Source organism: Ciconia boyciana, chromosome 8 (genome assembly GCF_034638445.1).
Source record: "Ciconia boyciana chromosome 8, ASM3463844v1, whole genome shotgun sequence".
NCBI lineage: Eukaryota > Metazoa > Chordata > Aves > Ciconiiformes > Ciconiidae > Ciconia > Ciconia boyciana.
The window spans coordinates 53,794,546-53,811,822 of record NC_132941.1 but is presented as its reverse complement, the minus strand read 5'-3'; the positions used below and the strand labels follow the sequence as shown (position 1 = coordinate 53,811,822).

At 41.7% G+C, this 17,277-nt stretch overlaps 1 protein-coding gene across 1 annotated transcript in view; it reads right to left on the bottom strand.

Moving 5' to 3' along the window:
- The window catches only part of SORCS3 (sortilin related VPS10 domain containing receptor 3), a 320,923-nt gene that overhangs the window by 151,551 nt on the left and 152,095 nt on the right, over window positions 1-17,277 (bottom strand). The window lies entirely within an intron of this gene.

The window sequence follows — 17,277 nt, the reverse complement described above, 5'->3', positions numbered from 1 at the left end:
TGCCCAGACTCTACTGGCTTGGAGCCACAGGTAGCCCGAGCTCATACCTGCCTGAATCTGTCTACTGCAGTTATGCCAAAGACTGCCCTATAGCTTGGCACTCAGTTCTTCTCTCAGCACCCTTTAACAGCTCTGCCCTCGTTTTAGCAGGCCTGCTTGGCACATCACTGCTATCCTGCCTCTTCTGCACCCAAGGCACAAGAACGACCACTCCCACCCTCCCCATCATATTACCTGTATCCATAGCATCAGATTCAAAAGCTTTATCACCACTCTCGCTCCCTGGTTCTGTGTTATCCCAGCACAACAGAGATCTGTTTTGTACACAGCTGAATCTTTTAGTAAACCACCTCTGGACAAAAAATGAAACAACGTGCCGCATAAAAGGCATTTTTATTAATATTAGTTTTCATTGAATCCTTTTATTTTTCTCAGCCAACATAAATTTTCACTGTAAATTACCAAAGCGCATCTTTTTAAATCAGCACGGACAAGTTTTATAGGTACAATATCTGTAGCAGTAGTACCACTGAGCTACATTAGCAGGAAGCACCCCAGTAAATGAATAAAGAAGACAGGTTCCAAATAAATGTCTTTTGTTCCCAGAAATAAGTAGATAGCATTAAACTATTGTGTACTGTCTTCTGATTTTCCTCTTCATTTTAATGCGCTTTTCATAAGCGGTCCTTTTCAGAGGTCCCAGTCACATTCTCATTCACCTATATAAAGTGCTATTCTAAAAAGGAAGAAACAAAACAGTTTTAAAAAAATCCACCTACAAACTACCCAAGCCTCCATAGCTACAAAAGAAACCCAGATCCTTAGCAAAGGATTAGCAATTTGCTCTATAGCACTGCATTGTCCTCTTCTGCAATTGAAAAGGTAGTACTGCCACAAACACTGCTGCAAAAACAGAAACTTAAGGTTTCATGTTTACAGTTTCATAGTGATTTCCCTATCGACTGTGCTCAGCTTACACGTGAAAAGGCTTTTTTTTTTTTTTTTTTTGGCCTCCTCCCACTAGACCCTCAACTCAGAAGCACTTTAGGTCCTTCCTAAAGCCAGGCTACACATACATCAACAACAGGAAAACACAAATCTGATTTAAAAAAGAAAAAAGTAGGTTGTTTTTTTGGGTTTTTTGCTTTCCAATTCCCACAAGACCTCTGGAGTTAAGCCTATTTCCCAACAAAGTTCCATATTAGCTTTGAGTTTAAAAAGCCAAAGAGTTTCAAAAATTTATGCTGAAATGTCAACGCAAACAGAGGATTTTTGCTTTGTTTGAACTTACGATGTCCTTCTTTTTGAAACTGAAAAACTAAAATCAAATTACATTTAAAGTCTTAAAGATATAAAAATAATTTTCTTCCTTCAAAACATCAGTTCATCACAAGTATGTTCAATATGAATAGTTTGGAACTCTTGTACGGGTAATTTTTTACTGCTGAAGCATTTTAGATTAAATATTTGACCATCTGAAATTTCTCACTGGCAAACATTTGGTTATTCATTCCCCTCCCATTTTTCCTCTCTCCTACATCATTACTGCAATTTACTTGCCCTGCAGGCTAAAGGATGCCCTCAGAGGTATATACGCAACCTTAACCTCTTAGAACACAGCTACACAGCATACCTGAAGCCCTTCTATGCCAATCCCATAGAGGACAGATGCAACTCATTGCAAAGGAAACCTCATCCTTTTTTCTTCTTTCCTCACTATATGTCAGTTCAATTAAAAAACTTCAGTTTAATTAAATCAGCCCAAACCCCTCTGAGACAAAAAATGTACTGGTGTCACAAGTAACTGCCTACTTACCAGCAAAAGTAACACCCATATAAATCAGCATTAAGCTAAAAATATCTTTGCATGATTAGCACTAGTTTAGAAAACACACCTTAACTTTACACAAACTTTTACAGAAGATGTTCAGAAATGGCTAGATACCTGCTCACTGCCCTGTAGATACACTGACTCCTGCAATAATCAGGGGAAAAGGAAGCCAACCTCTACTTTCCAGTCACCAAGACCAGCATATCAGTCAGACAGGAAAAAATGGGAGATGTCAGTGATAAAAATCTGCTCTAGAGAGAAATCCTATTTATTTACATACAAGTAAAGCAACCCACCCCATTACTTAATGATCAGCAGCTGTAACGAGAGGGACATCTGCTCCTTGGGAAGCCAAACAAGACAGCCATGAAGAGGGCAACAGCTTCCACATAATTACTGACTTTGCATCCCAAAAGGAAAACACTCATTCCAATCCCTTGTGTTACAGAGTAGTCCATATCTGGGGCTCCTTCTTGCTTCACATAGCTCAAAAACTTCCTTAATGTTCAGGATAACCTGTGGGCATCAGTCAAGCAGTAAAGGTGCACTGAGCTTTCATGAGAGATAAATTGTCTGGACCTACCCCATTTCAACTTCTTGTAACTTCACTTCTTATTGCCCGAAATTTAACATTAATAACAGATTTAATTAATGAATATAGCACCAGATCACCATCTCTCAGAACCATAACGCTGTAATCTTAAAGGATGAAGTGCACTGCACTCACTTTATAAGGGTTTATGAAGCATGTGTTATAAAAGTACCTCAACCATAAGGCTTTTATACCTTGGCACTCACTTCAATACAATCCCATAAAATCCAAGCAATCTTTAAGCGTTAAAGGTGACTTTCACTACTGTATTTATTATTGGATAATGAAAAATGAGTCAGACACCCATAGAAACTGAGCAATGAAATAGAGTTTCCTGAGACTTTTGCACTGGGACTGCATTATATGTACTGTGACCAAAGAACCAAATAGCTCTCTCAAGACCTTTCAGGCACTTCATGTTAACCGCTCTCCAGAACTTCCTTCCCATCAGGACTTCTCTGTAATTACAAACCAACCTCTCCTCTGCAGAATCCCATTGCTTGTCACTGAACTTTCCAGATGTCAACAGCTGTTTCTGTAAACATCCAACTCCTGTGGTGCTCCTATGGAGGAGGTATATGGACCTCCTCCATAGACTCCTCCAGCTGTGCCGGAGACTGCAGCTCTCTACTCGAGTAAGTTGGCCTGAGAAGACAGCATAGATCTCTGACATTAACATCAGAGGACCCCATCTGTGGGTTCCCCATCCTTCCAGCATTGAGAGAGACTGATCAGAGCACATCATGGTGTTCAGGTTACATGCACGTCCTATGTCTTGGTAGAACATTTAGTCTTTTGTAGAGGGTACATGAAAGAAGAGGACCATTACAAGGTAGAAAGTAATAAGCCATAAAATGAAAACTTTTTTTTTTTAACCTAAAACAGCAGGGTCTTCTGGTGATACTGCAACACAAAAGAGGACATCACTGGGTGCTTGTTCATTTTTATGAATATCAAATCCTCTTCTAATATACAATATGTAATTATTCTGCTGTCCTTTTGTTATGTATTTTAGACAGCCCATCTTCAAAATTGAGAACAAGTTTCATCATAAGTTTTGTAAGTTGTACCACAACAATATTCTGCATAGATATCAAGACCATTTTGTCAATCAGAAATGATGCAAGCATAAATCTGCTGTCCAAACATCATACCCTCCCCACCAGGATCAAGCACCCCAGGTTCACTGTTAACTTGAAAAGCCCCTCAGCAGAATCCTGGTACTGTCAGAAATAAAACTAAGAGTTTTAACTACAACCAACCCAATATGTGCCTTTTCTCAAAAGAACTTGGAACCAGTAGTTCAAGGGAGCATAACTCTGGCCTATGAGGATGAATAATCTATGTGCATGAGATACTAGTATTACACTTAGACACTAAACATGCAATTGGAATATATAGTCCCAGCATGTGCTACATACAGTTGGCTGAGTCAGGGAAGAGTACACATTTAAGATTACAGCATGTCAGTAATTCTTTCATTTGCTTCTCATAAAGATTAAAAAGGATGGAGATGCCAGAAAGACTTTGGGGAGACTCTGACAGTAGTTTGGTGGCAAAAGAATTATTATCTATCATCCTCCTGTCTGAAAATCCATAGGAGAGATATTTTACATGATTAAGTCTGAGAAAAGAGATTAGTAAAAGCACGTCAGATGAGGACCAGCACCACCTTGCCTTCTCTAAGGAGATGCACATCAGCCCACCATGCTTGTTTACAGTGAATTACCCTGGTTAATCTTTCTGACCTCTATTGTTTCTCATTTCTATTGTAATCTCATATCCAGATTACAATTACAATTAATTGTTCAGAATTGTACAAAATGAAAACAGGCTCTTGGCATTGCAGCCATACCTGCCATAAACTGCCATACCAAAACAAAACACTTCACAGAATTCCAAGCTCAGACACCCCATCCCCTACGGAGAGAGTGCTCCATTTAATTATCACCTCCAGCAGCTGCGCCAGAGCACAGATGCACCTTGCAGGATGCCCCAAGGATCAGGAGCAAATCAAGGCTAAATTGGATACAGAGCAAGAGCCCCTCAAGGAAAACCACTCTGCCATCCTCCTTGGCAGGTGGGAAATGAAAATATATCATGGCTGTAAGGCTTAGGCAAAATCAGAACTGGGAAAAGAACTCAGATACTCTAAGGCTGCCATCCTAATCTGCCCACAATGCCAAATCCCAGGCTGGATCCAATTTGCATGAACAGGAGTGGAATAAGCCATCGTAGTAGACCCAACAAAGCAGAACGTCTCATCTTTGTTCTACTGCTAAGCAGGTCAGAACAACATGTCTCCCCGCTTTCTCTTGTCTTTTTGGCACTGGACACATGTACTTTTCACTTTTAATTACAAGGCACAGCAAGCATTTGCTTGTTAAATTTCAGGTGCCAGTGGGGATGGAAGCCATCCAAAAAGCATGTGTTTGACCTGGCAAAGAGTGACTGATTGGCAACAGCCACATGCTTGGTTGTAAAACCTTTTCATTGTCACAGCAAGGCAGAGTTTACCCAAGGTTACTCCATTATACTCTTGTTACAGCTGCACATTCTCCAGCTCCCCGTGGATCATCAGAGCAAAGTCCTCTGCCACAGTAATCCCACCTTCCCAAGGCCACTTTGGTGCTGCGCGCTGTTCAGCTATTTTGCCAAAGGCTTTTCCATATCACAGCATGTTCATGCATAGTTCCCCTCTACAAACTGCCAAATGGGTTACAAACATCACCACTGATGGCTGGTTTTGTATATATCCAGTTTGACCAGCACTTCTGTGTCTGGGCCTGGAGCAGAAGTAGAAGGAACACCAGCTGCTGACCACAGGCAACAACCAGTGCTTCCACAGGAAAAACAGACACCAAATCATCAGAAGAGAAGCGTAAAGCTTCTGATCTATATTATGCTTTGCTCTGGAGTCTGGTATTTCTGCATAGCATAGTTCTGCATGATGCCTTTTTACTCTTCTCGATTCTACCTAGGAAATCCTTAACTGTTGGAACATCTGACATATTGTTTTGTGGTCACCAGCTTTTTCTAGTGACACAGAACAGCTCTGATCCCAAACTGTGTGCACAGAAAGAGAAAAGCAGCATTCACTGTTATAATTATATATTATTTGAGTAAATGCATAGTTGTGCTATTCTCCATAGAACTCCAAAGTAATTTTCACCATTATGGTAACTTACCGTGTAAGCAGAAATAGTTACAGAAAATGTTATCAGTAAGGAGAGACTGTGTGTACCACAGCTACTGGAACCAAGAATACCATTTATATAAAAACACTCCTCTGATTATAGGTCTCACTTGGGACAGCACTCTACATGTGGGAATAAGTTTACACACAGTAGTTACCCCATTAGAGAAAACAAAGAGATGTGCATGGATAGTTACTCATGGGGGTAAACTTTTGCAGCCTGTATACAGCAATCTATTTCATTTGAGGACAGTAGAGTGTTTCATGACTCTTTAGAAAAATAAAAATTGTATTATGTATCTCTCTTGAGGCCATTAAACCTGAATACAATTTTAAATGCATCGTTGCTTCTCCTCTGCTTACACACTTTATTTTTCTGCTTTTTAGTCAGATTGCAGAGAGAACATAGACAACAGTCAGCTTTATCAATGTTCACATCCAGATGCTAATGATCTGTCTCAATTTACTTATACCTGGAATCTATTACTCATGTCCCTCACTGTCCCTAATGTATTTCTCTTCCTAACATCCCCCTACTGGAGGAAGCCAAGGAGGCAGGAAAAGGTCTATCCATTTTCTGGATGGAAGGCTGAGGCCCCCAAAAATTAAAGGTTAAAGTTACAAAACATGATGGCATTGCAGTGCTCTACACAGTAGCACTCAGCTCTAAGTTATCCACTGTCATTGTAAGCTCCGACACTAACTCGGATGCCAGAGATCCTAATATATGGGAAGGTTCAGGACCTAGGAATAGGATTTCACAACTACCAGCTCACTGGCTTTTACATTTTCCATTATATTTGTAAAATTAGCTTCCAATGATACAGTCCTTGCAGGTTTATGGTAGAATCTTGTCTGCAACTACACATCAAGAAGGTGTGTGACTGCCAGTGACTCTAAACCACAGCTGCTATGTCCTATTCCAACAGGGTCACTGATACCTCGCAGCCCTGGGAAAAATCACATACTTTCCTTTCCATATCCTTCCATGCACATACATGAGCCCTGGTCACTGCAGTGTCCTGAAGAACTAGTGTAAGAGGAAAGGGAATTGGAAAAGGGGGGGGACAAAGGTTTTAGCTGCAGCACAACCCTCACACTTTGGTTTAGGAATCAATTGGCAAAAGGATCCACAGTGCTGCTTGGGATAAAGCATTTTACACAGAGTTGATCACATCAGAACTGAAGTCAGAGTTACTGCACTTATGCTGTAAGAGGCAGATGCGCATATATGGCAGAAAGTGAGACAGTGTCCTGACCCTTTAACTGCCAGCATGTACCCTGCAGATGCTGTTAATCTATTCTACTAAAAATGAGAATTCACTCAATGAGTAATGCTGGATTTCTTTATTCTTCACTTCAGAAAAGAATGACATAAAAAGACATTTTGCTACAGATTGTTGGGTTTGAGGGTTGGGGTTGGCAGGGCGGTGATTTTCCTCAAAGAAAAATAACTGTGTCCTGATGAACCAGCTCATATCACTACAGATCAAGGTCAGAGCATTATGTAGTCTTCAAAAGGACCCACCTGCCCCTTTTCCAAGAGCTGCTCTCCACCCATTCTATTATTTTTCCTCCTTTTTAATAACAGGACATACTGACTCGTTATTATTGATTGATTATACTGCTGTCTGTGAAGCACCATTCTCCTCCTCGTTAATTCAAAACTACCTCATTTTTCATACTTCATAAATTAATATATTATTGGAGCTGCAGCAGTAAAGGAGATAGCCATGTTTCACAGAGAGGTAGGGAGGGTGGAGAAAGGAAGGAAGTCTCATAAACCTGCCCTACATCAGGATCTGCAGCTGTGCCTGCCCCGCTGACAGGCTGGGTGTTAAGTACAGGCAGCCCCTTATGAGGTGATGCATCCTGACAGTCCCTCTTTGTCCCTGTAACCAAGGCAGGGCCCTCTGAAAGCTCACAGAGGCCTGCTCTGCCCACTTCATAAAAGCAACAGCCATGCTAAGTGGCAAAATCGCAGCTTTATTTTAGTGGATATTATAACTTCTGATCTGTCCTTTAACACTTGCTAGCTAAATTAGAGCAAACTACCTCTTTATTAAATACTGACAGCCAACTCTGGGAAGTCCAGATCTAAATGTGGATGTGACCTTTCCAGTTTTACCCCATCTCTTCTCTTTACGACCTCGTACCATCCCTGAGGCTCTGTAGGGCAACACAAAGTGAAGCAGGCAGAGAGCGCAACAGAAGAGGTGGACTGACTTCTGAAAGCCAGACAAGGCAGCCCTATCATAGCTGTGCACCATTATCCTGCCAAGGTGAGTCTCACCTGATAACTGGCCTTTTTTCCCCCAGACATTATTTGCAAGTTCTAGAAAAACAAAGCTGACATATTGCCTCGGGATTCTCCCATCTTTCCCCCTCGCAACCTGACTCTCCAGCCACTCCAGTAGACAATGAAGTGCAGTCATACCCTCCTCAACCAATCTTAGATTTTTTTAGGATGATGGGGCTGGGAATTGTACGTTTCAAGTGGTAGATACCTACATTTACCATCACAAACAGTGCTGAACAAACACTGCTCACCCACTTGGTTTTTGCACACAAAGCAATCTCAGGGAATTGTGCATGGTAAATAAGTCAAGTCCAAAGAGTTTGAATTCTGATTTGCCTTTCCCTAAATCAGTGCCTGCTTTCATTCAAGTGGCCATTTTTTTCCCAAAGCCCCAGGCAACATCTAAGAAAGGATTTCAGGATCACAGTTCCAGTCCTTGGTAGATAAATGACATAGCAGGTGTCTGACTGCTTTTTTCTTATTTTACTTATATGTCTTGTGTCTACATGCTTACTTTTATCAACCAGACCTGAGATATCTGTGAAAACTAAAATGCCATTTATTTAACAAAACATTTTTCATAAAGCCAACTTAGACAGCCCTCATTTTACTCCCTAACTTTATTAATTAAATCCTGCATTAGGCTTCCATTCACTTTCAATACTTACCTCAGCACTAACCAAATGTGTATTAAATGAGTTCAGAAACCTATAAAAAATGCAAGTAAAAGCTCTTGGAATGCATAAGTACAAAGACATGAAATGCAGATGCATAAAGGCACACATAGGCAACCCTAATTCTGGAATTTCATAATATATGAATTATTTTTCTTCATGAACACTGAAATGATGGCTTTCAATGTAGTATGTTTAAGATAGGTAGAAACAGAAACAGATACCCATCTCTCTTCTAACCCTCTCCTCTCCACCCCCATTAAATAATGCCATATGTGAGCATTTTGTTAATTATCTCAATTGTGGTTATTTTTAGAAACAGCTGATGAGCAGTGGGTGAGGTTCACTGGGTTTGCAGTTGTTTGTTTGTTTTTTAATTCATCTGCTTTTTCAGAGAATTAACTGAAAAAGCCCCAGGAATCTCCAGTTTTCATGTCATGCATACCAAGGTACAGCCTTCCCTGGAGTACAATGATCAGATTGTCCCTGTTTAAGAAAGGGGAAAACTTCTGTTCGGGATCTCTCATAAGCTTGGGTCGCAATTCTGTGCTGTCTGTGCTGACAAAGGGTCACATCCCAGACAACAGATGCTATATGACCTCCATTTATCTCTATGATTTATGTCAACTCAGAAGTAGTAAAATTAAAATCTGCAAACAGATGATAGTTTGTTCTTTCTTTAAGTACAGGAGCCTACAGGTCAGGTCAATCCCAGTGGGGCATCTGACATGCCAGGCCCCACAGCCCCAGGCTGCAGCGGGGCAGAGGACTCTCTCAAAAGAGCCCCTTGACTACAAAGATCCACAAGGAGGCACAATCCCTGAATACAGTAATAATAATAATAATAATTAAAAAAAACCAACTAAACCTATTTGGGCATACTGAAAAAGACCCTATATTTTAAGAGTATTCTAATAACACTCATATTTTGCCTTTACATCTCAACATCGTCCATTCATTGATCTTGAACCATGTTTAGAACACTAATAAACTACGACATCCAGCATTGGGAAACAATATTTCTTATGTAGGAAAGGTCAGAGAAACCTACAGAGAAAATTTGACTTTTCTGTATTCAAAAGAGACAATAAAAATCCCTTCAAAAGGAGAAATTCCTAAAGTTCTCTTCTCCAAGTATTACAACACACCTGTAACTCAAGAGATCTCTTTCACATAGTTTCAGGTCATCGTTCTGCAGACATTTACAAAAATTCTCTCTTTTCTCAGGTGAAAAATTCAAGCTGAATTAATCAGACAAGTAGAGAGAATCCCATGCACAAGAGCTCACAAGACTGCACCTTGTAGATAAAACACATAATGTCACATACCCTTTGACCCTGCCATGGATGTTGTGGGTGACCTTGAGGAAATCATCTTTGCTTCATCAGTAAGTGAAGAAAAATATTACTTCTTTATTCCCATCTTTATGCCCCTATTTAAATAGTCAGTTCTGGAGACTGATAGCAACTTGTGCCTGAAGTGTATTTATGAGACAGAATACACTGCCATGTTAACCAGATCGCAGTCACATTTGTACAACCCACTGGTATAACCAGAGCAGACAAATCTGAGCTCAGCTAATCCAGATGCTGTGTTTTAGAGCTACAGCCTTTCCTGTACAGCAGTAGGCAGGTTCTGCCCACATAGGCTCAGGACTGGGTAGCATGGTTTTTGGAGTGCTGAGAAGCACAGGAACATCATATGGAGCTCAAGAGCTCCAGAGAAGGGGTGCATGAAGAGATGGTTACAGCTCCATTTGCAGCTCAGGTAATTTAGGCCCTGTTAACAGTAGCTGCAAAACCAAGTGCTATTTAGTAACTGTATTTCATTGGGCTGAAGGGAAAGATTAGGGATAAAAGACAGTAGAAACAACTAGTTCTATCACTACTGCCCTGTGGCTCTAACTCAGCCCCATTGCCTTTGTGTTATAAATATGTTCTCTGAGATCACACCAGCAAGTGCCAGTTTGCAGCACATGCTCTTTATCACAGTGTCAGCATAATAAGGAAAAAGGGCCCAAAGAAACCTTCCATCTGCCGAATGGCTTTAGGATACTCCAGAGCTCAGTTCCTCACCGATAGCTTGGGATGCAATCTTAGGAAAAAGTAGCAGATGACTGATGGGAGCTGTGGCAAAGGATGGCAGCTCAGTTCAGGCTGGGTTAGCAAGCATCAGGTGCATGCTGGAACTTCTGCCTCATCAGCCTATCACACATTTGATGAGTAAGGGAGAAAACAAAATGCTGTGGAATTCCCTTTCGGATCAAATGAACTAAGAAATGAAGGCAAAACCAAAATCAGTTTGGACCATGGTTCTGCCCTGAGGCCCCAGTCACAGCTGAGGAATTCCCTTTGGAGATACGTGAGGCCAGGACAGGGTTTGCTCTCAGTTACTCTCCAAGTGAGCAAGAAGTAAAGAGGAGGTCAAAGAAACTTGCACTCATTTAGGATCTCCAACTTCTGTAAGAGGAGGTATCACTCCCAATGTGCTAGCTAGTTTCCAGTCAGGTAGAGGCATTCCTCTGCAATTTCAATATTACAGTCACAATTAACTTATTCCTTCATTAACCTGAACTGCAATGCAGCGTTGCTCTCTGCCAGCTCATAAACAGTTGCTGCGCTTCATCCCCAAGAAGCTGCACAGAAACAAACAAATCAAATTAGGTTTAGCTTTCAGAGCTTCTGACTCTCCAAATACCTCTAAACATTTCTCATTCTGATGGGCCAAGTTCAGAGGCATGACTAAGTATGAGAGGCATGCCTTTGGCTTTTATAGCTTCAGTGATTTGGACTGCCCCTCCATTTTGACTCTATGACAACTGGGAAACTAGGCTGCAAAACCATTTTCTCAAAGCTCTGTAATTGAGCACCATAACTTTACTTCTGCTTTGTGCTGTTTGCAACCACTGTTCAAATCCCTTAGCTAGAAGGTCTATCTATAAATACAATCTCTAATGCTTCAGTTGTGGTATAAGGGAAAAATAGGGGGAAATCTCATTTCAATCACTGCACCTGGGTGATATTTCTCTGCAGAGAGTCAGCATAAAAGACTACAGACCTTTTAATTCTTCAAGTTATCACCTACAACAATGATGGTAACAGCACAGGAGAAAAGCTAAAGATGACTGCATCCAATTGAATTGCAAAGCAAATTCATGAAGGAAGATATTTCTAAGACATTAGAACTGTCACCCTGGATCTTAAATGCCATCAGGACCTCCCGTTTATCCACATCTCATCTGAGCAATGCTATACACAAGCAAGTGCTTTTTGGTTTGATTTTGTCACAGTTGTCATTCTCTTCCTTTTGCCTCTCTTTTTTTTCTTTTAAATGCTTTTTAGCTCCATCCTCTCAACCTCCACAGGAATCCCAAGGGTAGAGATAAAAGTTTCATAGTGAAAACTGGGTTTTCAGCTAAACAACACCTTCACCAAGAATATGCACTCTTCACAGAGCATTTCATGGAAAAAGTAATACATGAAATCTATGGTTCAACAACAATTCCTGGAGATTCAAAATGGCACCTCAGTGCCTGAAAGGAGCAGTGCTTCAGATATATGGGAATTCCATTCTCATCTTCTTTCTGCACCCTTTGGAAGGACTTTGTATGCCTCTGTGAGGCATCAATTCTAAAATGAATCCTGTTATTGACAACCAGGAAGAAAGCAAATGTTCTCAGGATAAGGGATGTTACCCAGCAGACCAACCCATGCTAAAAATAAGGACTCAGCACTTCGGCTCCACACACTGCCATTTTGAAGTGCAGGCAGCTAGTCAAAGAATCACAGGCTTAATTTTTTGTGGAAATTATCCAATTTTCTAACAGAAAGTTTTCAACAACCAAAAAGAAAAAAAAATGGGATAGAAAGAAAATGGGAATTTTAAAAGTAAAGAGAAATGTTCCTATTAAAATAGAAGAGACTTTTTCCCTTAGTGCTTTGGAAGAAATAAACAATTCTAATTCCCAGACTGCTGTGAAAATCTGCCTCTAGTAAAATGTAACTAACACCCAAAATATAGCATTAAATTAAAGGTCAGCAGGGAACTGAGATCTCTGCCAGCAGAGAGTAAGGAGCCTTTTGTCATATCCCTAAAGACAGGCAAGAGGCTATAGGGTAGAAAAGCCAAAGCTATGCATTTTGCAAGTCTCAGGTTTTCAAAGCACTCAACCATCTGCCCTTACATCCCATTCATCTGTAAGGAAGGGGTGCTGCTAAACAAATATGAAAATATCTCCTTTCTGAAGTTCACCACAGAATTATCAGGCTTGTTGCAACCTACGTGTCAATCGGGCAAAGCAGTTGCTTCTCATGTGGTCTCTCAGGCAAACAACCGGGTGGGCAGATGCACTGAAGGGGAAGATGTGTCCTGGAATACACTCTGCCTATTAAGCATCTTCATGGTGGTGGAAGTGTCAAAACTGCACGCACTTGGCTTCTCACTAGGGTTCAAAACAGTAACTCTTAAGAAAGCCATAGTCCCCAGGACTTCAGAGTTTCTGACAGCTAGGTGTAATGATCACCTGGAATTTCATAGTATTAATGAGAACTCAGTGCAGATTTTCCTGATCCAAATACAAGTCTCTAGCGTGCAAGTGAAAAAAGAAACAGCCCAAGCATCTGCATAAGAGCAGATACAAGTCTGGCAGTTTCAGCTCCCAGCAGCAGAGGCTGTACGCACAGTTGCAAAGTGTTGTGAAGCCCTGAGCTTGTTAGTTCTTAGGAGAAGGGAATTAGCAGTACAACCGCTCCACAGGAAGATGAAGTAGTCCTGGCTCACAGCATGAAGTGTTTCTGCTCCAGTGCAGCCAGAGGCTGTGGATTCACAATGGGCTGCAGCCTGCTTGACTGCTTCCTTATGTCAGCATGCCAGGGTGGTCTCATTTCAAATGGTGGGTGCTCTCAGATCACCACGCTGGCCCTGATCACTAGCAATATTACTTGACAGGCAAGAGGAATCATAGCTGGGAAGAAGTCTTCTCGGTAACTTCCTTCTGTATCTGCATGTTGTTATATTGATTTAATTATAGCTGCAAACCTCAAATTACAGGGTGGCAAAGTGCTTTTTCCAAATATCTTCTTGTGATTTCTAGGAAATGGGCACCCCCTATCTCAGCTCCAAAGCCAGCCATCAGCAGGTTGGGTCAGCAGCTGGGAGCAGGCACTCTGGGACCCAGCCCTGCCTCGGCCCAGCACCACGTGGGGACACAGCCAAAGCCACCTCAGCTCAGTCTTGGCTACGCAGCTCTGTGCTTTGGTTAACTCTGTGCATGTGGAGGGTTATCTCCCAGTGGCAACGTGTAAAACCAAGGAACACCCATAGACTGAATCTGGCCTCTAAGTGCCAAACACAGCACAGCACAGCCAAGAAGTGCCCAGGGAGAACCGAAGCTGTCCTGGATTTATCACCATGATAACCATAGAGATTGTGTTTCTTCACCTCTCCCCCGCTCAGCTGCCTCTTTCCTCTTCAGGCACAAAGATATGATCTCTCCATGGTGATTTTGCCCACTGATTAACACTAGCGACTGATGTGTTTCACTGAGGAGCAAAGGGGAGGACTGAGGGACCAGCTGCTTCCAGGCTGCTCCAGCATTTGCCAGTCTGCTGTGTCAAGAAAGACATTTCAATACTCGGCAGGACACCAAATACAGACGGGGTAATATTCAACACCCTACTGGGGCTCTCCGGTTAGAGATGGGAGGCACGTGGGAGCAGCTTAGAAGAAAGCCTAAAGAGAACATGAAATGAATAAAATTGACAAAATATATAACCCAAACTGAGACAAGAGTTTTTAGCTTAAAAGAGGAAGGCCAACGATACATGCAGCTAACTGGGGACTTGCTTTTGCCATCAATGTTACATAGCAGATGCTCAGACATTAATTTCATTGGGGGAAGAATAAAACCTGAAGAGAATTAAATATTTTAAGGTCTAAAGAGCCATTAGGTCATCAAGTCTGACCTCCACTTGTAGAACATGTTCCAGTATTTCACCAAATCATTCCTACATTAACCTCAATTTTTCTTCCAGAAAGGAATACACTTTGTAAGAAAAGGGTGTTTGAGTGCCATAATTCAGGAGCATAAGGTGTGAATCAGGTGTGGCTTTCTTGGGACCCAGAGAGAAGGGGAATGACAGAGGCTCCCACACCATGGGTTGTAGCCATGCCTAACCCAGCTGCTCCGCCTCTGCATTTCAACTCTGGCTTCATCTGATCCCCCATATTACAATAAGCAGAGATGTTGGTATTGAGAAATCAGTGTCCCACCATGACCTGGCAGCACTGAGCAGAGAAACAGAGCAGAGGCTGCCAAAAAACTTACAGTATTCCCACCAAAAACTTTCAAAAAATAAATCAGAAACAAAAAGCTTGTCTTTTAAAAGAAGAAAGAAAAAAGCCAGCGTTTAAATCCTCTTGCCTCGTAATTGAGCCCAGGGTTATGCCACAATTCAGGTGAATGATGTTTATATAACTGGCATTTGGCTGAATGCATAATTCCTATTTAACAGCTGAAGAGAGGCATTTTGGGTCTTCAAAGAAATCTGACAGGTAATTCCCACTGTAGTTCTGCAGGGTAGCTGAGAGGTAATTATCCTTCTCACTAGTAAATCAATTAGGAATGAATGTATGGAAAGCTTTTCTCCTCCTCCAAGTAACTGCTAATCCTCGAAGCACTAATGAGCAGACAGGGCTAGCAACAGTGTGCAAACCCGTCAAAAATCGAGAGGAGCTGTGAGGCATGCGGGGTCCAACCTGTACCTGGGAGCTAATGCCTCAGGAGAAAATATCTTGCCTGGAAAGGGTCTGCACGATTCACTGTGTGCGCACAGGCCCTGTGCACATGTGTTACTTTTCGTATCTCCCTCCCCGTTTATTGCCTCAAACAAAGACCTATTTTTGAGGCTCACAAGAGATCACTGCGTTGTGTTCAGCTAGCCAGCACTTGTGCTGTTAGAGGCGAAACACAAGGGATATGGACTTTCTCTACTGGGGTGCAATTGATTCACCTACTGCTTTGTGACTCGTTACTGGTGCTTGTCTTCAGGAGCTCAGCAAAAACACGCTACTTACTCTGCAGGCCACTGTAACGATATTCACCCAGAGAGACTTGGAGAAGGTTACAACCCAAGTGCATTTTTTGCAGTGCACAACCTCATGAATCTGTAAGGGGGGTGGGTGGACAATAAACCTGACATTGAGTCTGACAAATCCCAGGTGCTCCAATCCAGTGACACCTTCTTCAGGCATTTTTCACATGCTGCATGGATGTTTGGAATTTCTTTGACGGTCAACAAAGCAGAATCAGTTCTGGGTTCAGGCAAACCAGCTATTTAACCATGCACAGTAACAGTGCCCATATATTTAGCAGAGGTAGAAAGAATGGAAACGTTCCCACAGCAGACAGCACTGAAGCTGGTTTCCTACGGGTTTTCCTTACACCTCGTCTCTCCATTTCAAAAGATTTTTCAGAAGGGAGGAGAAGAGGGAAGACAGACAGATAGGTCCAGAAATCATTTCCTTAACACATAAGACCAAAAAAAAACTTTTAAAAATTGTCATCTGAAATGAGAAAACAGCAGGTAAAGGTAGGTCTGCATGCCACTATATGATGAAATTTAGGTGTTACTAATAAAAAAAAAAAGGAGAGAAAAGACTGCTAATTTGTAAAGCTTGATAGCTTGAGAAATTGCTAGAAGATAATCATATATCCTAAGACTCTGATTTGTGAGGGAGATTTTACACCAGTGACGTAGGATTTGTAACTGAGCATATTGCCTCTGATTTTGGGTGGGCAGAGTTGCTTTGGAAACAGAATGAAGAAGAGTTAACTCTTCAGTGCCCACCATCTTCGATATGGGAGGGGTGTGAAGGCCAGGAGAGCTCATTACGAAACATCTTCATTCCATTTTGCTCAGAAAAAGGAAGTCAAGGTAGTTGTCACAATAATTCAGCTTCTGCATCAGAAAAAATATAAGCTAACCCCTGCATTCTTCCTCTCCTCTATACATCCAAACATGCACATATTGTTGCTGAGAGTAATCAGAGCTATGATTGCCTTAAGGTTGCATACACTGAAATACACATCTATCCTGCAACCTCTGTAGACTGACCAGAGGTGGAAAACACAATGGTAGTAATAAGAACGGTACAAGTAGCAAAATACTAGTTTGGAAACGTATCGATGGAGACAGGAGATGGGCAGTTTGGAAGTGATCAAGCCGAATGGGCTGCACCCCATCCAAACACAACTCCACTGCCAGCAATTAGCTATGTGCTGCAGCCCTCCCACGTTGATTTCCGTGGGTAGCTGAAAGCGTCTTTGTCACACTACCTCCCTTGAATCAACACAGGCAATAATTTTAAACCAAAAAGGCACTGAGTAGTAACTCCTGGGCTGCGCTCTGTGAGCCAGCTGCAGCCCTAATTGCATCACGTGGGAAGCATGAGCAGGGGGTTTGAAAGCTATGACCTCATCTCTCCTACACATTCAAATCAAATCTTAGGTCTCCCACCCACTCTCCTAGGCATATTCTGCTTTCAGCCCCCTTACATGATGTAACCAATGAAAATGTCATTTACATCTTTACCTCCAACTTCTAGCTAGGGAAAGCATAAAGGGGAAAAGAGTCAAATGCAAAAATAAAAGCCTTTTACTCAGTATTTCTAATAATAAGGAGACAA